This window comes from Bombina bombina, chromosome 2 (genome assembly GCF_027579735.1).
Source record: "Bombina bombina isolate aBomBom1 chromosome 2, aBomBom1.pri, whole genome shotgun sequence".
NCBI lineage: Eukaryota > Metazoa > Chordata > Amphibia > Anura > Bombinatoridae > Bombina > Bombina bombina.
The window spans coordinates 765675592-765697976 of NC_069500.1; the positions used below are offsets into that span (position 1 = coordinate 765675592).

General features: G+C 40.8%; 1 protein-coding gene across 1 annotated transcript in view; it reads left to right on the forward strand.

Annotated features, from left to right (window-relative positions):
• Positions 1-22385, forward strand: part of EPS15L1 (epidermal growth factor receptor pathway substrate 15 like 1) — a 732190-nt gene that overhangs the window by 52243 nt on the left and 657562 nt on the right. The gene's annotated exons all lie outside the window — the stretch shown is intronic.

Sequence of the window (22385 nt, forward strand, 5' to 3'; positions counted from 1 at the left end):
TCCAAGAGGGTCAGTATATGACCACAGTGGACTTAAAGGATGCCTACCTTCACATACCGATTCACAAAGATCATTATCGGTACCTAAGGTTTGCCTTTCTAGACAGGCATTTCCAGTTTGTAGCTCTTCCCTTCGGGTTAGCTACGGCCCTGAGAATTTTTACAAAGGTTCTGGGCTCACTTCTGGCGGTACTAAGACCGCGAGGCATAGCGGTGGCTCCGTACCTAGACGACATTCTGATACAAGCGTCGAGTTTTCAAAATGCAAAGTCTCATTCAGACATAGTTCTTGCATTTCTGAGGTCGCATGGGTGGAAAGTGAACGTGGAAAAGAGTTCTCTGTTACCACTCACAAGGGTTCCTTTTCTAGGGACTCTGATAGATTCTGTAGAGATGAAGATTTACCTGATGGAGTCCAGGTTATCAAAGATTCTAAATGCTTGCCGTGTCCTTCCTTCATTCCATTCCAAGGCCATCAGTAGCTCAGTGCATGGAAGTAATCGGCTTAATGGTCGCGGCAATGGACATAGTGCCATTTGCGCGCCTGCATCTCAGACCGCTGCAATTATGCATGCTAAGTCAGTGGAATGGGGATTATTCAGATCTGTCCCCTCTACTGAATCTGGATTCTCTTCTCTGGTGGTTGTCGCGGGTTCATCTGTCCAAAGGAATGACTTTTCGCAGGCCAGATTGGACGATTGTAACAACAGATGCCAGCCTACTAGGCTGGGGCGCAGTCTGGAACTCCCTGAAGGCTCAGGGTTCGTGGACTCAGGAGGAGAAACTCCTCCCAATAAATATTCTGGAATTAAGAGCAATATTCAATGCTCTTCTAGCTTGGCCTCAGTTAGCAACACTGAGGTTCATCAGATTTCAGTCGGACAACATCACTGATTCATCATTGGGGCAAACCAGAACTGGATCTCATGGCGTCTCGCCAGAACGCCAAGCTTCCTTGTTACGGATCCAGATCCAGGGATCCGGGAGCGGTGCTGATAGATGCTCTAGCAGCCCCTTGGGGTTTCAAGATGGCTTATGTGTTTCCTCCGTTTCCGTTGCTGCCTCGATTTATTGCCAGGATCAAACAGGAGAGAGCATTGGTGATTTTGATAGCGCCTGCGTGGCCACGCAGGACCTGGTATGCAGACCTAGTGGACATGTCGTCCTGTCCACCATGGTCTCTGCCTCTGAGGCAGGACCTTCTAATTCAGGGTCCTTTTCAACCATCCAAGCCTAATTTCTCTGAGGCTGACTGCATGGAGATTGAACGCTTGATTCTATCAAAGCGTGGTTTCTCGGAGTCCGGTTATTGATACATTAATACAGGCTCGAAACCTGTTACCAGAAAAATTTACTATAAGATATGGCGTAAATATTTATAGCTGGTGTGAATCCAAGAGTTACTCATGGAGTAAGGTCAGGATTCCTAGGATATTGTCTTTTCTACAAGAGGGTTTAGAAAAGGGTTTATTCTGCTAGTTCGTTAAAGGGACAGATTTCTGCTCTGTCTATTCTTTTACACAAACGTCTGGCAGATGTTCCAGACGTTCAGGCTTTTTGTCAGGCTTTAGCTAGGATTAAGCCTGTGTTTAAGACTGTTGCTCCGCCGTGGAGCTTAAACTTAGTTCTTAAAGTTCTTCAAGATGTTCCGTTTGAACCCCTTCATTCCATTGAGCTGTTATCTTGGAAAGTTCTGTTTTTGATGGCTATTTCCTCGGCTCGAAGAGTCTCTGAGTTATCTGCCTTACATTGTGATTCTCCTTATCTGATTTTTCATTCAGACAAGGTAGTTCTGCGTACTAAACCTGGGTTTTTACCTAAGGTAGTTTCTAACAGGAATATCAATCAAGAGATTGTTGTTCCATCATTATGTCCTAATCTTTCAAAGAAGGAAAGTCTTTTGCATAATCTGGATGTAGTCCGTGCCCTGAAGTTCTACTTACAGGCAACTAAAGATTTTCGGCAAACTTCTTCTCTGTTTGTCGTTTATTCTGGACAGAGGAGAGGTCAAAAGGCTTCGGCCACCTCTCTCTCTTTTTTGGCTTCGTAGCATAATACGTTTAGCCTATGAGGACTGCTGGACAGCAGCCCCCTGAAAGAATTACAGCTCATTCCACTAGAGCTGTGGCTTCCACCTGGGGCCTTTAAGAATGAGGCCTCTGTTGAACAGATTTGCAAGGCTGCAACTTGGTCTTCACTTCATACCTTTTCAAAATTTTTACAAATTGTCACTTTTGCTCTTCGGAGGCTGTTTTTGGGAGAAAAGGTTCTACAGGCAGTGGTTCCTTCTGTTTAATGTTCCTGCCTTGTCCCTCCCATCATCCGTGTACTTTAGCTTTGGTATTGGTATCCCATAAGTAATGGATGACCCGTGGACTGAACACACTTAACAAGAGAAAACATAATTTATGCTTACCTGATAAATTTATTTATCTTGTAGTGTGTTCAGTGCACGGCCCGCCCTGTCTTTTTGAGGCAGTTCTAAATTTTAATTAAAACTCCAGTCACCACTGCAACTATAGTTTCTCCTTTCTCGTCTTGTTTCGGTCCAATGACTGGATATGACATGTGAGGGGAGGAGCTATATAGGCAGCTCTGCTTGGGTGATCCTCTGCAACTTCCTGTTGGGAAGGAGAATATATCCCTTAAGTAATGGATGACCCGTGGATCTGAACACACTTAACAAGAGAAAACATAATTTATGCTTACCTGATAAATTTATTTATCTTGTAGTGTGTTCAGTCCACGGCCCGCCCTGTCTTTTTGAGGCAGTTCTAAATTTTAATTAAAACTCAAGTCACCACTGCAACCTATAGTTTCTCCTTTCTCGTCTTGTTTCGGTCCAATGACTGGATATGACATGTGAGGGGAGGAGCTATATAGCAGCTCTGCTTGGGTGATCCTCTTGCAACTTCCTGTTGGGAAGGAGAATATATCCCATAAGTAATGGATGACCCGTGGACTGAACACACTACAAGAGAAATAAATTTATCAGGTAAGCATAAATTATGTTATTTCCTCTGCTGAGCCAGTAAGTAACATATTTTTTATCTGTGTAGCAGTTAATTTATGTACAGTGTTGAATATAGCAGGGTTAGGTTTGCGTTCTGGAGTCTGGCGTATGTACTCCCAATTCTAGTGGGAGTTGCAGATAACATTTTAAGAGTTACAGAGAAATGAAACCCAAAATGTTTCTTTCATAATTTAAATAGAGCATACAATTTAAGCTGTATTTTATTTTGTGATTTATATCTGTTCCTAATTGTTCTCAGTAAAAGGTAAGATACATATGAAACTAGTTCAAACATGGTGGGCCCTGTACTTTGTAGAAACTAGAGTACTTTATAGTAAACCTTTACACTTATATCTTCAGTGTTTAAAGGGACAGTCTACACCAGAATTTGTATTGTTTTAAAAGATAGATAATCCCTTTTTATTACCCATTTCCTAGTTTTGCATGACCAACACAGTTATATTAATACACTTTTTACCTCTGTGATTATCTTGTATCTAAGCCTCTGCAAACTGCCCCTTTTATTTCAGTTCTTTTGACAGACTTGCATTTTAGCCAATCAGTGCTGGCTCATAGGAACTCCGCGTGTGTGAGCACGGTGTTATCTATATGATGCACATGAACTAACACCCTCTAGTTGTGAAAAACTGTCAAAATGCCAGGAGAGAAGAGGCGGCCTACAAGGGCTTAGAAATTAGAATATGATCCTCTTAGGTTTAGCTTTCAACTAAGAATACCAAGAGAACAAAGCAAAATTGGTAATAAAAGTAAATTGGAAAATTGTTTAAAATTTCATGCCCTATCTGAATCATGAAAGTTTATTTTGGACTAGACTGTCCCTTTAAGCAACTAATATAATTGTAATAAAATACACCTTCTTGTTATTCTAAGGCTAATCTTTGCTTTGAATACACCATTATGTCTAGCATGTATATGCTATCTAACATATTTTTAAGATGGCTTCCTAACTCTCTGAAGTCCTATGTTAGGACACTCCATCTCCTTCTGTCGTCAGTACCGATATGCACCATGACTGCAAGATCAGACCCAGATCCCTGTAATAAGGTATCAATACGCTCCACGATGCACCTAACACGAGCCCCTGGAAGACAGAGAACTGTGGCAAATGACCCTATCTACTTTCCTTACAATAGGGTCTCCTAAAACCAAAATCTTTCTTTGGCCCGGACTTGAGCACCCCTCCTCCGTGACTGTAGGACTGCTCACTGTATTGTTAGGCGGAACAGCCCTCTCTGACATTGCCACTCTTGAACCAATATCCATTCCTCAACATTTTCGCTCAATCTGGCAAATCTATCGGGGCATACCATCTCTGAACTGGCCTATCAGTTCTGTTTACTTCTACCTTCCCTTCTAACTGTGCTACGTCCCTGAGTATCCCTTTCTGAATCAACTCCATCACCACTGCTAGAACCATAAACAACCTGTTCAGTCATATCCATTTTTTTTTAATTTTTTTTATTTTTTAAAGATTTTCAATACCATGCAGTGTTGCAGTTTGTTCCTCCAGTTCTCTAATACATGGTTCTTCAAACCACGGGTCGGAACCCATTACTGGGTCCAACACCATATTTACTGCGTCTCGACTTGTGTGTGTGCTGTAGGAGTGTGTTTGTAGTGTGTTTTTGTTATGAGAGTGTGTGTTTGGTGTATGTATGTGTGTTATATGTATGTATGTGTGAGTTGTGTGATTTGTATGTTTGTGAGAGAGAGTGTGTGTGTGTGTGTTATTACCTTTTACAACACTTTTAAGTTTGACTACAATTCGGAATAAAATATGTGCACATTTTAGTCACTTTGCCATAAATTGCAGCTAACTTGTTGTATATTACTTCAGAAAATTTTAGACCAAGCATAAAAATAGGGTTCGCCAAGGTATGTGGTATCATGGCTCTGGGTCTTGGGACAAGAAAGGTTTGAAGAACCCTGCTCTTACTAACCCCTTAAGAACCGGGCACTTCAGACAAAAGCTTCCCCAAAAGACCAGAGCATTTTTAGCATTTTTGCCATCACTACATTTAAATAGAAATAGAGACAACCCAAAGTATTGATCTAGGCCCATTTTGGTATATTTCATGCCACCATTTCACCGCAAAATGCGATCAAATAAACAAAATCGCTAACTTTTTTACAATTTTAGGTTTCTCACTGAAATTATTTACAAACAGCTTGTGCAATCATGGCACAAATGGTTGTAAATGCTTCTCTGGGATCCCCTTTGTTCAGAAATTGCAGACATATATGACTTTGGCATTGCTTTTTGGTAATTAGTAGGTCGCTAAATGCTGCTGCGCATTACACTTGTATTATGCCCAGGAGTGAAGGGGTTAATTAGGTAGCTTGTAGGATTCATTTTAGCTTTAGTGTAGAGATTAACCTCCCACCTGACACATCCCACCTCCTAATCCCTCCCTGACCCCTCTCAAACAGCTCTCTTCCCTCCCCCACCCCACAAAGATCACCCCCATCTTAAGTTCTGGCAGAAAGTCTGCCAATGTAAAAATAAAAGGTGTGTTTATTTTTATTTATTTCATGTAATTTGCAAGAGTCCAAGAGCTAATGACGTATGGGATATACAATCCTACCAGGAGGGGCAAAGTTTCCCAAACCTCAAAATGCCTATAAATACACACCTCACCACACCCACAATTCAGTTTTACAAACTTTGCCTCCTATGGAGGTGGTGAAGTAAGTTTGTGCTAAGATTTCTACGTTGACATGCGCTTTTCAGCATTTTGAAGCCCGATTCCTTTCAGAGTACAGCGAATGTCAGAGGGACGTGTAGAGAGTATCACCTATTGAATACAATCATTTTCCTAACGGGGGTCTTTTTCATAGGTTCTCTGTTATCGGTCGCAGAGATTCATCTCCTACCTCACTTTTCAGATCGACGATATACTCTCATATACCATTACCTCTACAGGTAACTGTTTCAGTACTGGTTTGGCTATCTGCTATATGTGGATGGGTGTCTTTTGGTAAGTATGTTTTTATTACTTAAGACACCTCAGCTATGGTTTGGCACTTTATGCATTCATATAAAGTTCTATATATATGTATTGTACTTATATTTGCCATGAGTCAGGGTTATGTATTTCCTTTTGCAGATTGTCAGTTTCATATTTGGGAAGTAAATATTAAGAAATATTTTTCTTACCTGGGGTTTAGTCTTTTTTTCAATTGACTACTTTGTTTCAAATTGCGGGCTTAGTTAGGCTCGCGTGTGCGTCAAATGCTACACTTTATTGCATCATTCTTGGCGCAAGAATTTTTTTGGCGCGGAAGGCACGTCCGTTGACGCAAGTTCGTCATTTCCGGCGTCGTAATTGATGCAGAGTTTTCACACAGGGTTGCGTTGTTAGTGACGCGAGCGTGTCATTTCCGGACAAAATTTTCAGTTACGTTGTGCGTCATACTTGGCGCCAAATTTTTTTCATTATTTATTGCCCCATTGCTTTTTGCCTCTTGTCTTTTTCTATGTCAGAGGGCTATTCAATTTGCAACTGTCATATAAGGAAATTGATCATTTTGCTTTACATGTTGGTTTTTTCCTTTACATTCTGCAAGATGTCTCAATCTGATCCTGCCTCAGAAGTATCTGTTGGAACTTTGCTGCCTGACATCGGTTCTACCAAAGCTAAGTGCATTTGTTGTAAAATTGTGGAGATTATATCTCCTAATGTCATTTGTATTAGTTTCCATGATAAACTTTTACATGCAGATAGTGTGTCCATCAGTAATAGTACATTGCCAGTTGCAGTTCCTTCAAGTTCTAATGTACATGATATACCTGTGAATTTTTTTAATTTTTTTTTTAAATTCTTTTTATTGAAAAAGAAAGGAGATCAGAAACAGGTACAAATTGCCCATAGGTATACAAGTTGCTAAACATCTGCATCACATATACAACAAAATTTTTACATGACTTAGAGTTAACAGTAGGGTTTCAAATCAGGTTCATCACGCACATGTCCACACTGCAAAGCAACTTAATTGTTATCTACTTTTTGTCTTTCCCTTCTCCTTCTCATTCTTTTATAATTTTATTACATCAACACAATATAACTATAATAATACCTAGCAGCAATTATAGGTGTTTCAGGTATGCTCTGGGGATTGGTGGATACCTCCAAAAAAAAAAAGCGGGGGGGGGGGATTGTTCCTCCTCTCTTCCCCTCCCCACAGCACGCCCCACCTGTGAATTTTAAAGAATTTGTTTCTGATTCTATTCTGAAGGCTTTGTCTGCATGGAGTATATGCGTTCTTTGTTAAAAGAAGTGTTAATTACTTTGGATATTGAGGGAGCTAGTACTCTTGATATTAAAACCAGTAAATGTTGAAATTCTGTTTTTAAACCACCTGTGGTTACTCCAGAGGTTTTTCCTATTCCTGATGCTATTTCTGATATGATTTCTAAGGAATGGAATAAGCCGGGTACTCCTTTTAATCCTTCTACAAGGTTTAAAAAATTGTATCCTTTACCGGCAATTTCAATAGAGCTTTGGGAAAAGATCCCCAAAGTTGATAGGGCTATTTCTACTCTTGCTAAGTGTACCACTCTTCCTATGGAAGATAGTATTTCCTTTAAAGATCCTTTAGATAGAAAGCTTGAATCTTATCTAAGGAAAGCCTATTTATATTCAGGTCATCTTCTTAGGCCTGCAATTTCTTTGGCTGATGTTGCAGCTGCTTCAACTTTTTGGTTGGAGAATTTAGCGCAACAAGAATTGGATTCTGACTTGTATAGCATTGTTAGTTTACTACAACATGCTAATCGTTTTATTTGTGATGCAATTTTTGATATTATCAAAATTGATGTTAGATCCATGTCTTTAGCTATTTTAGCTAGAAGAGCTTTGTGGCTTAAATTTTGGAATGCTGATATGACATCTAAATCTAGATTACTATCTCTTTCTTTCCAAGGTAATTTATTTTGTTCTCAGTTGGATTCTATTATTTCAACTGTTACTGAGGGGAAGGGAGTTTTTTTTTTTTTTGCCTCTGGATAAAAGGGTAAATCTAAGGCTTCTAATTGTTTTCGTTCCTTTCGTCAAAATAAGGAACAAAAACCTAATCTTTCCCCCAAGGAATCTGTTTCCAATTGGAAGCCTTCCTCAAATTGGAATAAATCCAAGCCTTTTAAGAAACCAAAGTCAGCCCCTAAGTCCACATGAAGGTGCGGCCCTCATTCCAGCTCAGCTGGTAGGGGGCAGATTAAGGTTTTTTAAGGATGTTTGGGCAAATTCTGTCCAAAATCAATGGATTCAGAGCATTGTCTCTCAGGGGTACCGAATAGAATTCAGAGTAAGACCTCCTGTGAGAAGATTTTTTCTCTCACGCATCCCAGTAAATCCAGTAAAAGCTCAGGCTTTTCTGAAGTGTGTTTCAGACCTGGAGGTTTCAGGGGTAATCATGCCAGTTCCTTTTCAGGAACAAAGTCTGGGGTTTTATTCAAATCTATTCATTGTCCCAAAGAAAAAAAATTCATTCAGACCAGTTCTGGATCTGAAAATTTTCAATCGTTATGTAAGAGTACCAACTTTCAAGATGGTGACTATAAGGACTATTCTGCCTTTTGTTCAGCAAGGACATTATATGTCTACAATAGACTTGCAGGATGCTTACCTTCATATTCCGATTCATCCAGAACATTATCGGTTCCTGAGATTCTCTTTTCTAGACAAGCATTGCCAATTTGTTGCTCTTCCATTTGGCCTAGCAACAGCTCCAAGAATGTTTTCAAAGGTTCTAGGTGCCCTACTCTCTGTAATCAGAGAACAGGGTATTGTGGTGCTTCCTTATTTGGATGATATCTTGGTACTAGCTCAGTCTTTACATAATGCAGAATCTCACACAAATCAACTAGTGTTGTTTCTTCGAAAACATGGTTGGAGGATCAATTTACCAAAAAGTTTCTTGATTCCTCAGACAAGGGTCACCTTTTTAGGTTTCCAGATAGATTCAGTGTACATGACTCTGTCTCTAACAGACAAGAGACGTTTGAAATTGGTTGCAGCATGCCGGCACCTTCAGTCTCAGTCATTCCCTTCAGTGGCTATGTGCATGGAAGTTTTAGGCCTCATGACTACAGCATCGGGCGCGATTCCTTTTGCTTGTTTTCACATGAGACCGCTCCAGCTTTGTATGCTGAATCAATGGTGCCGGGATTATTCAAAGATATCGCAATTAATATCCTTAAATCCCAATGTTTGACACTCTCTGACGTGGTGGATAAATCACCAGCGTTTTTAGTTCAAGGGGCTTCTTTTGTTCGGCCAACCTGGACTGTGATCACAACAGATTCGAGTCTTTCAGGTTGGGGAGCTGTTTGGGGATCTCTGACAGCACAAGGGGTTTGGAAATCTCAAGAGGCGAGATTACCAATCAATATTTTAGAACTCCATGCAATTCTCAGAGCTCTTCAGTTTTGGCCTCTCTTGAAGAGAGAACCGTTCATTTGTTTTCAGACGGACAATAGCACAACAGTGGCATATGTCAATCATCAGGGTGGGACTCACAGTCCCCAAGCTATGAAGAAGTATCTCGGATACTTGTTTGGGCGGAATCCAGCTCCTGTCTAATATCCCAGGTGTAGACAATTGGGAGGCGGATTATCTCAGCCGTCAGACTTTACATCCGTGGGAATGGTCTCTCCATCCAGATGTGTTTTCTCAGATTGTTCAGATGTGGGGTCTTCCAGAAATAGATCTGATGGCCTCTCATCTAAACAATAAACTTCCCAGATACCTGTCCAGGGATTCTCAGGCGGAAGCAGTGGATTCGCCGACACTTCCTTGGTGTTATCAACCTGCTTATATCTTCCCGCCTCTAGTAATTCTTCCAAGAGTGATCTCCAAAATCATCATGGAACAATCTTTTGTGTTGCTGGTGGCTCCAGCATGGCCCCACAGGTTTTGGTATGCGGATCTTGTTTGGATGTCCAGTTGCCAACCTTGGCCACTTCCGTTAAGGCCGGACCTACTGTCTCAAGGCCCGTTTTTCCATCAGGATCTCAAATCATTAAATTTGAAGGTATGGAAATTGAACGCTTAGTACTAAGTCATAGAGGTTTCTCTGACTCAGTGATTAATATTATGTTACAAGCTCGTAAATCTGTCTCTAGGAAGATTTATTATTGAGTTTGGGAGACTTACATTTCATGGTGTTCTCATAAATTCTTTTAGAATTCATAGAATTTTACAGTTTCTTCAGGATGGTTTGGATAGGGGTTTGTCTGCAAGTTCCTTGAAGGGACAAATCTCTGCTCTTTCTGTTTTATTTCACAGAAAGATTGTTAATCTTCCTGATATTCACTGTTTTGTACAGGCTTTAGTTCGTATTAAACCTGTCATTAAAACAATTTCTCCTCCTTGGATTCTTAATTTGGTTTTGAGGGTGTTACAGGCTCCTCCATTTGAGCCTATGCACTCTTTGGACATTTAACTGCTTTCTTGTAAAGTGCTGTTCCTTTTGGCCATCTCTTCTGCTAGAAGAGTTTCTGAGCTTTCTGCTCTTTCTTGTGAATCTCCTTTTCTGATTTTTTCATCAGGATAAGGCGGTTTTGCAGACTTCATTTAGATTTTTACCTAAGGTTGGGAATTCTAACAACATTAGTAGAGAAATTGTTGTCCCTTCCTTGTGTCCTAATACTAAGAATTATTTGGAAAGATCCTTACATTCTTTGGATGTGGTAAGGGCTTTGAAATATTATGTTGAAGCTACTAAAGATTTCAGGAAGACTTCTAGTCTATTTGTTATATTTTCTGGTCCTAGGAAAGGTCAGAAGGCCTCTGCTATTTCCTTGGCTTCTTGGTTAAAGCTTTTGATTTTTCAAGATTATTTGGAGTCGGGTCAGGCCCCGCCTCAGAGAATTACAGCTCATTCTACTAGTTTAGTCTCCTCTTTGTGGGTTTTTAAGAATGAAGCTTCAGTTGATCAGATTTGCAAAGCAGCGACTTGGTCCTCTTTGCATACATTTACTAAATTCTGCCATTTTGATGTACAGGTGGCCCTCGTTTTACAACGGTTCAATTTACACCGTTTCAGAATAACAAACTTTTTGTCCAGTCATGTGACTGCTATTGAAAAGCATTGAGAAGCAGCGCATTTATTAAAATAGCCAGTAGGTGGAGCTGTCCGCTTGTGTTGCAGCAAAGCCAAGCAAGATGAAATTAATCAGTTTAACCAGACCTGAGCTATCGAGCAGATTTCAAAGGAACAAGATCTTCCTATCTATAAATCAGTCCCGATTCGAATGCATAGAAAGAACTGTTTGCAGAAAAATGCAATTGAAGTCTTTGTTGTCTGATTATTTTATTAGCTTTATAATGCTGTTTAGCAAATGTTTTTGTTCATTTAACTAAGTTTAATTATATATTCTGTGTTGTGTGGTTATTTTATTAGGTTTATAATGCTGTTTAGCATTTAAAGTCTTCATTTCAAAGCTTTAAAAATAATGTATTAGGTGTTACTTATGACAATTTTGAGAGGGGCCTGGAACCTAACTCCCTCACTTCCCATTGACTTAGATTATAAACTAGGTTTCAATTTACAACGGTTTCGATTTACAACCATTCCTTCTGGAACCTAACCCCGGCGTAAACTGAGGGCTACCTGTATTTGCTTCTTCAGAAGCAGTTTTTGATAGAAAAGTTCAGGCAGCTGTTTCAGTTTGAATCTTCTGCTGATGTTTTAAGTTTTTCTTTTCTACTTGAGACAAACTTATATTTTGGGTTGTGGATTATTTTTTCACCATATGGCTGTTGTTTATTTTTATCCCTCCCTCTCTAGTGACTCTTGCGTGGAGTTCCACATCTTGGGTATTGATATCCCATACGTCACTAGCTCATGGACTCTTGCCAATTACATGAAAGAAAACCTAATTTATGTAAGAAATTACCTGATAAATTCATTTCTTTCATATTGGCAAGAGTCAATGAGGCCCACCCCTTTTTTTATGGTGGTTATGACTTTTTTGTATAAAGCACAATTATTTCCAAATTCTTTTGTTGATGCTTTTTACTCCTTTCTTTATCACCCCACTACTTGGCTATTCATTAAAACTGAATTGTGGGTTTGGTGAGGGGTGTATTTATAGGCATTTTGAGTTTTGGGAAACTTTGCCCCTCCTGGTAGGATTGTATATTTCTCCAACATAGGTGTGTCCGGTCCACGGCGTCATCCTTACTTGTGGGATATTCTCTTCCCCAACAGGAAATGGCAAAGAGCCCAGCAAAGCTGGTCACATGATCCCTCCTAGGCTCCGCCTTCCCCAGTCATTCTCTTTGTCGTTGCACAGGCAACATCTCCACGGAGATGGCTTAGAGTTTTTTGGTGTTTAAATGTAGTTTTATTCTTCAATCAAGAGTTTGTTATTTTAAAATAGTGCTGGTATGTACTATTTACTCTGAAACAGAAAAGAGATGAAGATTTCTGTTTGTATGAGGAAGATGATTTTAGCAACCGTTCCTAAAATCGATGGCTGTTTCCACACAGGACTGTTGAGATGAAGTATCTTCAGTTGGGGGAAACAGTGGGCAGACTTTGCTGCTTGAGGTATGACACATTTCTAACAAGACTTGGTAATGCTGGAAGCTGTCATTTTCCCTATGGGATCCGGTAAGCCATTTTCTTAGTTTTAAATATAAGAATAAAGGGCTTCACAAGGGCTTTAAAGACTGGTAGACATTTTTCTGGGCTAAAACGATTACTTTATAAACATATTTAATGGTTTATAACTTTGAAGAGTTATTTTAATCTTGGGAATTGTGTTAAAAAAACGGCAGGCACTGTATTGGACACCTTTTTCACTGGGGGCCTTTTCTAGTCATAGGCAGAGCCTCATTTTCGCGCCACTAATGCGCAGTTGTTTTTGAGAAGCAAGGCATGCAGATGCATGTGTGAGGAGCTCAGATCCACTGAAAAAGCTTATTGAAGGCGTCATTTGGTATCGTATTCCCCTCTGGGCTTGGTTGGGTCTCAGCAAAGCAGATACCAGGGACTGTATAGGGGTTAAATGTAAAAACGGCTCCGGTTCCGTTATTTTAAGAGTTAAAGCTTTCAAATTTGGTGTGTAATACTTTTAAGGCTTTAAGACACTGTGGTGAAATTTTGGTGAATTTTGAACAATTCCTTCATACTTTTTCACATATTCAGTAATAAAGTGTGTTCAGTTTAAAATTTAAAGTGACAGTAACGGTTTTATTTTAAAACGTTTTTTGTGCTTTGTTATCAAGTTTATGCCTATTAACATGTCTGAACCATCAGATAGACGATGTTCTGTATGTTCGGAAGCCAAGGTTCCTCTCCATTTAAATATATGTGATGAATGTGACGAACAAAGTAGGGACAATGATGCCACTGATAATAATGTTGCCCAAAATGATTCCTTAAGTGAGGGGAGTAAGCATGGTACTGCATCATCTCCTATGTCTACACCAGTCTTGCCCACTCAGGAGGTCCCTAGTTCATCTAGTGCGCCAATACTATGCAACAATTAACGGCTGTAATGGATAATTCTATTAAAAACATTTTAGCCAAAATGCCCACTTATCAGCGAAAGCGCGACTGCTCTGTTTTAGATACTGAAGAGCATGAGGACGCTGATGATAATGGTTCTGACATGCCCTTACACCAGTCTGAAGGGGCCAGGGAGGTTTTGTCTGAGGGAGAAATTTCAGATTCAGGAAAAATTTCTCAACAAGCTGAACCTGACGTTATTACATTCAAATTTAAATTGGAACATCTCCGCGCTCTGCTTAAGGAGGTGTTATCTACTCTGGATGATTGTGACAATTTGGTCATTCCAGAGAAATTATGTAAGATGGACAAGTTCCTAGAGGTCCCGATGCCCCCCGAAGCTTTTCCTATACCCAAGCGGGTGGCGGACATTGTAAATAAAGAATGGGAAAGGCCCGGCATACCTTTTGTCCCTCCCCCTATATTTAAGAAATTATTTCCTATGGTCGACCCCAGGAAGGACTTATGGCAGACAGTCCCCAAGGTCGAGGGGGCGGTTTCTACTCTAAACAAACGCACCACTATCCCTATAGAAGATAGTTGTGCTTTCAAAGATCCTATGGATAAAAAATTAGAGGGTTTGCTTAAAAAGATGTTTGTTCAGCAAGGTTACCTTCTACAACCAATTTCATGCATTGTTCCTGTCACTACAGCAGCGTGTTTCTGGTTCGAAGAACTAGAAAAGTCGCTCAATAAAGCATCTTCTTATGAGGAGGTTATGGACAGAGTTCAAGCACTTAAATTGGCTAACTCTTTTACCTTAGACGCCACTTTGCAATTAGCTAGATTAGCGGCGAAAAATTCAGGTTTTGCTATTATGGCGCGCAGAGCGCTTTGGCTAAAGTCTTGGTCAGCGGATGTGTCCTCCAAGAACAAATTGCTTAACATCCCTTTCAAGGGGAAAACGCTGTTTGGCCCTAACTTGAAAGAGATTATTTCAGACATCACTGGGGGAAAGGGCCACGCCCTTCCTCAGGATAGGTCTTTTAAGGCTAAAAATAAACCAAATTTTCGTCCCTTTCGCAGAAACGGACCAGCCTCAAATTCTACATCCTCTAAGCAAGAGGGTAATTCTTCTCAAACCAAGCCAGCCTGGAGACCGATGCAAGGCTGGAACAAAGGTAAGCAGGCCAAGAAGCCTGCTACCGCTACTAAGACAGCATGAGATGTTGGCCCCCGATCCGGGACCGGATCTGGTGGGGGGCAGACTCTCTCTCTTCGCTCAGGCTTGGGCAAGAGATGTTCAGGATCCTTGGGCGCTAGAAATAGTTTCTCAAGGTTATCTCCTGGAATTCAAGGAACTACCCCCAAGGGGAAGGTTCCACAGGTCTCAATTGTCTTCAGACCAAATAAAAAGACAGGCATTCTTACATTGTGTAGAAGACCTGTTAAAAATGGGAGTGATTCATCCTGTTCCATTAGGAGAACAAGGGATGGGGTTTTACTCCAATCTGTTCATAGTTCCCAAAAAAGAGGGAACATTCAGGCCAATTTTGGATCTCAAGATCCTAAACAAATTTCTCAGGGTTCCATCGTTCAAAATGGAAACCATTCGGACAATTCTTCCTACCATCCAGGAAGGTCAATTCATGACCACGGTGGATTTAAAGGATGCGTATCTACATATTCCTATCCACAAGGAACATCATCGGTTCCTAAGGTTCGCCTTTCTGGACAAGCATTTCCAGTTTGTGGCACTTCCATTCGGATTGGCCACTGCTCCAAGAATTTTCACAAAGGTACTAGGGTCCCTTCTAGCGGTGCTAAGGCCAAGGGGCATTGCAGTAGTACCTTACTTGGACGACATACTGATTCAAGCGTCGTCTCTGCCACAAGCAAAGGCTCATACGGACATTGTCCTAGCCTTTCTCAGATCTCACGGGTGGAAAGTGAACGTAGAAAAAAGTTCTCTATTCCCGTCAACAAGAGTTCCCTTCTTGGGAACAATAATAGACTCCTTAGAAATGAAGATTTTTCTGACAGAGGCCAGAAAATCAAAACTTCTAAGCTCTTGTCAAGTACTTCATTCTGTTCTTCTTCCTTCCATAGCGCAGTGCATGGAAGTAATAGGTTTGATGGTTGCGGCAATGGACATAGTTCCTTTTGCGCGAATTCATCTAAGACCATTACAACTGTGCATGCTCAGACAGTGGAATGGGGATTATACAGACTTGTCCCCGACGATCCAAGTAGATCAGAGGACCAGAGATTCACTCCGTTGGTGGCTGACCCTGGACAACCTGTCACAAAGGATGAACTTCCGCAGACCAGAGTGGGTCATTGTCACGACCGACGCCAGTCTGGTGGGCTGGGGACCCCTGAAAGCTCAGGGTCTATGGTCTCGGGAAGAATCTCTTCTCCCGATAAACATTCTGGAACTGAGTGCGATATTCAATGCTCTCAAGGCTTGGCCTCAACTAGCAAAGGCCAAATTCATAAGGTTTCAATCAGGCAACATGACGACTGTTGCATATATCAACCATCAGGGGGGAACAAGGAGTTCCCTGGCGATGGAAGAAGTGACCAAAGTAATTCAATGGGCGGAGATTCACTCCTGCCACTTGTCTGCAATCCACATCCCAGGAGTGGAAAATTGGGAAGCGGATTTTCTGAGTCGTCAGACTTTCCATCCGGGGGAGTGGGAACTCCATCCGGAAATCTTTGCCCAAATAACTCAATTATGGGGCATTCCAGACATGGATCTGATGGCGTCTCGTCAGAACTTCAAGGTTCCTTGCTACGGGTCCAGATCCAGGGATCCCAAGGCGACTCTAGTAGATGCACTAGTAGCGCCCTGGACCTTCAACCTAGCTTATGTATTCCCACCGTTTCCTCTCATTCCCAGGCTGGTAGCCAGGATCAATCAGGAGAGGGCTTCGGTGATCTTGATAGCTCCTGCGTGGCCACGCAGAACTTGGTATGCAGACCTGGTGAATATGTCATCTGCTCCACCATGGAAGCTACCTTTGAGACGGGACCTTCTTGTTCAAGGTCCGTTCGAACATCCGAATCTGGCCTCACTCCAACTGACTGCTTGGAGATTGAACGCTTGATTTTATCAAAGCGTGGGTTCTCAGATTCTGTCATTGATACTCTTATTCAGGCTAGAAAGCCTGTAACTAGAAAAATTTACCATAAAGTATGGAAAAAATATATCTGTTGGTGCGAATCTAAAGGATTCCCATGGAACAAGATAAAAATTCCTAAGATTCTATCCTTTCTACAAGAGGGTTTGGAGAAAGGATTATCTGCAAGTTCTTTGAAGGGACAGATTTCTGCTTTATCTGTTTTACTTCACAAAAAGCTGGCGGCTGTGCCAGATGTTCAAGCTTTTGTTCAGGCTCTGGTTAGAATCAAGCCTGTTTACAAACCTTTGACTCCTCCTTGGAGTCTCAATTTAGTTCTTTCAGTTCTTCAAGGGGTTCTGTTTGAACCCTTACATTCCGTAGATATTAAGTTATTATCTTGGAAAGTTTTGTTTTTGGTTGCAATTTCTTCTGCTAGAAGAGTTTCAGAGTTATCTGCTCTGCAGTGTTCTCCTCCTTATCTGGTGTTCCATGCAGATAAGGTGGTTTTGCGTACTAAACCTGGTTTTCTTCCGAAAGTTGTTTCTAACAAAAATATTAACCAGGAGATAGTTGTGCCTTCTTTGTGTCCGAATCCAGTTTCAAAGAAGGAACGTTTGTTGCACAATTTGGATGTAGTTCGTGCTCTAAAATTCTATTTAGAGGCTACGAAGGATTTCAGACAAACATCTTCCTTGTTTGTTGTTTATTCTGGTAAAAGGAGAGGTCAAAAAGCAACTTCTACCTCTCTCTCTTTTTGGCTTAAAAGCATCATCCGATTGGCTTATGAGACTGCCGGACGGCAGCCTCCTGAAAGAATCACAGCTCACTCCACTAGGGCTGTGGCTTCCACATGGGCCTTCAAGAACGAGGCTTCTGTTGATCAGATATGTAAGGCAGCGACTTGGTCTTCACTGCACACTTTTACCAAATTTTACAAATTTGATACTTTTGCTTCTTCGGAGGCTATTTTTGGGAGAAAGGTTTTGCAAGCCGTGGTGCCTTCCATCTAGGTGACCTGATTTGCTCCCTCCCATCATCCGTGTCCTAAAGCTTTGGTATTGGTTCCCACAAGTAAGGATGACACCGTGGACCGGACACACCTATGTTGGAGAAAACAGAATTTATGCTTACCTGATAAATTACTTTCTCCAACGGTGTGTCCGGTCCACGGCCCGCCCTGGTTTTTTAATCAGGTCTGATGAATTATTTTCTCTAACTACAGTCACCACGGTATCATATGATTTCTCCTATGCATATTCCTCCTTTACGTCGGTCGAATGACTGGGGAAGGCGGAGCCTAGGAGGGATCATGTGACCAGCTTTGCTGGGCTCTTTGCCATTTCCTGTTGGGGAAGAGAATATCCCACAAGTAAGGATGACGCCGTGGACCGGACACACCGTTGGAGAAAGTAATTTATCAGGTAAGCATAAATTCTGTTTTTATACGTCACTAGCTCATGGACTCTTGCCAATATGAAAGAAATGAATTTATCAGGTAAGCTCTTATATAAATTATGTTTTTTTAAATTATATATTTTCTGCAGAGTAGTATCCCCCTTACCTCCCAACCTCCTTCATCACCCCCCCCCCCAACAGCTCTCTAACCCACCCCCTCTACCTATTTACGGCCAGCTGTCTGCCAGTACCCAGTTTGCGGCAAAATAGACCATTTAAAAATAAATATATATAATACCCATTTTTCTGTAGTGTAGCTGCCCCCTCCCCCTCCCTGATCCCTTTTCCTCAAATGATCCCACATATGTTCCCCCTCATTGCCCCTCCTCCCTCCTTCCCCCTCAATGACGCAGCTTTAATTTTTTTTCCCGTTTGGTGTAACGGTCCCACCCACTCATGCCCTCCTCCCACCTCCTTCAGCGATGGGCCGCCCACCCGCCTTCCTCCTTACACTCCCACTCACCAACGATCAGTCCCATCACTGTCTGATGCAGAGAGGGCCACAGAGTGGCCCTCTCTACTTCTGGAACTCTGCAACTCTATTTCTGCAGTGCCCCACTCGTGGGGCATGCAGAAATAGCGCAATTTTGAGCGATATGGCGGCAGAGAGAAACCCAGGACTGCAGAGACGTACAGGGTCGCTGGTACTTAAGGGCATAACGACCAGTGTCGTACAGGGTACGGCACTGGTCGTTAAGGGGTTAAAATGCTCACAGCACAGCAGTATGAGCGCTAAAGTGGCTGCTCCAGTGGTGCAAACATATGGCAAGCTGTGCACTGAATGAGATTCCCACATATACTTATTAATATAAGGTTTATATTTACCTCGTTATTCTTAACCCTTAGTTGTGCTAACTCCTTTAGTTCTCAAACCCCTCACTTTTACAGCAAAACTCACTTTAAAAGGGAAACCGTTTGACCATGCCACTTCTGAACTGGTTCCTCAATAGTGTAAAGTTTTTTTTTTGTTTGTTTTATTTTTACTGTGCATAATTCAGCATTTTATGTGGAATTAAAAATGTGTTTTATGGTACTTTATTGACCTATTTATCTTTTGAAGCTATTGAATAGACAATTTATTTTTTAAGATGTTTGTCTCAATTGTCAACAAGAAAAAATAAGTACTGTATACAATGCCCAAGTTAAACAAACTATCATAAGCAAAACTTGAAAACATGATTGTAAACTAAGGTTCCTCACCTGGGAAGGGGGGTACAAAGGGGTAAATGCACTATAGATGCAACAAGCAAAACAATGTTAGTGTCTTTTTATCCCCTAAAATGCTTAGTTCAAATCATATTCTTTCTTTATCCGAGTAATAGTCAGGAGAGTTTACACATTTTCACAGTATTCTTTTAGTGTATATAATATGCTAATACATGATAACTTAAAGGGACACTAAACACAATTTTTTTTCTTTCATGATTCAGGTAGATAATACAATTTTAAACATCATTCCAACTTCTATTATCTAATTTGTTTCATTTTTTAGATATCCTTTGAAGAAATAACAATGCACATGGGTGAGCCAATCACACGATGCATCTATGTGCAGCCACTAATCAGCAGCTACTGAGCCTATCTCGATATGCTTTTCAGCAAAGAATATCAAGAGAATGAAGCAAATTAGATAATAGAAGTAAATTAGAAAGTTGTTTAAAATTGTGCATGCTCTTTCTAAATCATGAAAGAAAACATTTTGGTTTCATTTCCCTTTAAAGCAGGGCTCGACAAATACGTGCCAGGGAGCCATTGGCTCCTTAAAGTGATGGTAGGATTTACCAGTGGAACAAATAAAGGGGACTTTCAGTCATGAAGTATAAAATACTTCATGTTGAAAGTTCCTTTATTTGTCTGAAGTGTTCGACGTACTAAGCTCCTCAGGCAGCTCACGGCAGAACGCTATTTTGTTGTGGAGTGACTATACACCTCTTAGTCAATAGCCGTGCAGGCCAGCTGGTGCCAAGCCGGATAGCTAGCACTCTATTGGCTAAGAGGTGGAAACGGCACCTCACAGCAAAATAGCATTCTGCCGTTGGCTGCCTGAAGTGCTCAGCGTGGCGAACGCTTCAGACAAAGATACTTTCAGCATGAAGTATTTTATACTTCATGACTGATAGTCCCCTTTATTTGTTCCACTAGTAAATCCTAACTCTAGGATATAGCATCACTTTAAAATTAGTCCCTGGCACCCTGGATTAGGTTCCCTAAGATACCCATGGGTACCCTGGCTGCCATCAGCCGCATCTAAAATTAAACATCTAAACACTGACTGAGCCATTTGGAAATGGCTCAGTCTCACCGATGTTGGTGAGAACTGCGCTATTTTATCCCATTAGAGTAAAAATAACAGCCAGTGTAAGGGTATGTTGGCTGTTGGTAAGGGGTCAAATAGTGGTATATGATTGGCAACGGACAGCAATCAGCGATCAAAAATATGGAGGGCACATTATAGCGGATTTAATTGTACATTAAACTCAATTGAATCCCCTATAAAATGCTTAAGCAGAGATGTAATTTAGTTGCAATATCTGAATGAATGCCCCAACGCATTTTAAATAAAGTGTAAAAAATACTTTTGTGATTCATCAGTATTCATTTGTTTTCTTTTAATTACCTTTTAAGGGGTTAAATACTTACACTAGTGTGCCGGAGAGCCACACTAAGCCGGTCCTCTTCTGCACAGAGCCCTGGCCTCTCTATCAGGGTGGATAAAATCAATTTTTTTTTAAAAAAAAAATCTGATTTTTTTTCTTTTCTTTTTGAATGTTTTTTTTTTTTTTTTAAATTTCAAATCAGATTTTTGTTATTTAAATAGATTGTTTTTTTGATAAAAAAAACCCTCCAAATATAGTTTCTATTTAAAGTGAATGTAAAGTTTGTAGAATGAGTGCCCGGTTTTTAAAAATCCTATTAAAAACAGGGGCACTTTCATTCATCAAACTTTACATTTCACTTGTTTTTTTATAATACTTACCTTTTTTCTTCTTGAAAGCCGCTCCAGCGCTTCTCCAGCCCGTCGCAAGCCTCTTCATACGTCAGCAATGACGATTCATGCATCCTCCAATCACGGCTTCCTCCCGGGGGAATCATTGCCTAAAGCAACGCAGTGATTGGAGGAAGGCCGGGATCGTCATTTCTGATGTAGGAAGAGGCTTGCAACGGGCGGGGGAAGCGCTGGAGTGGCTTTTACAAAGAAAAGGTAAGTATTTTAACAAACCCAGTGAAATGTAAAGTTTGATGAATGAAAGTGCCCCTGTTTTTAATAGGTTTATTAAAAAAACGGGCACTGGTTCATCAAAATTTACATTCACTTTAAGGTCAGACTGAAGCAGCCGGACGCTTACCTAAAAAGTGCTGGGACTCTGGGAGGGAGCTCCCTCCATCCATGTGCAGCTGGCAAGTAGTGTGAGCAGAGCAGGAAGGCGGGCGGAAGGGAAACTTGACGTGACCTCGGCATAAAAAAGAAAAAAAAAAAACGGCGAAAAAAAATGCCAAGTTGAAAGTGAAAAAGTAGTTAACAATATATCAGTGCCGCTGCCGCCCCCCAAAATCTGTCGCTCTAGGCACCGGCCTTGTTGGCCTATGCATAAATACGCCCCTGAGTAGTACAGTAGAATAACATAGTTGGTAAATGCATAATAAATTGGCAATGCAAAAGGACTTAGTTTGATTTTCAAATTAATAGTCTTTTTGACAAATTTTTAACTTCTATTTTCCCTCCCACTGCATTATGTGACAGCCATCGGCCAAACACAAAATGCATATACAGATACGCTGTGAATCTAGCACATGCTCAGTAGGAACTAGTGCCTCAGTGTTCTATAAAAATATTGTGCACATTTAGATAACAGAAGTGATTTGGAAAGTTGTTGTTTAACATTGTAAAAGTTTTATAAAATATACAAACATACAGAGTTGAGAAATAGACCTTAAAGGGATATAACATGATTCAGATAAAGCATTATCAGATTTACTTCTTTTATCAAATTTGTTTAATTCTCTCTGTATCCTTTGTTGGAGAGCAATGCTCTACTGGGACAAACCCTTAAAAAAAAGTGTCCTGATTCGGGGAGTGCATGAGAATTAAAATCTGGTCTGACTAGTGTACCTGAAGAGCACTGCACTTTTTAGGCAGGTTTTTATTTAAACAAATTTAATTTGTTTTGTAGATCAGTGGAAAATCACAATTACAAAATGGCAGGGATTCCTGTTAAAATAAAAAAGTGCTCCAGACACTTACCTAGTTATCCCATCAACGATGAATACGATGGGAACAAAAAACAAAAACAAAAAAAATTTGATGTAAAT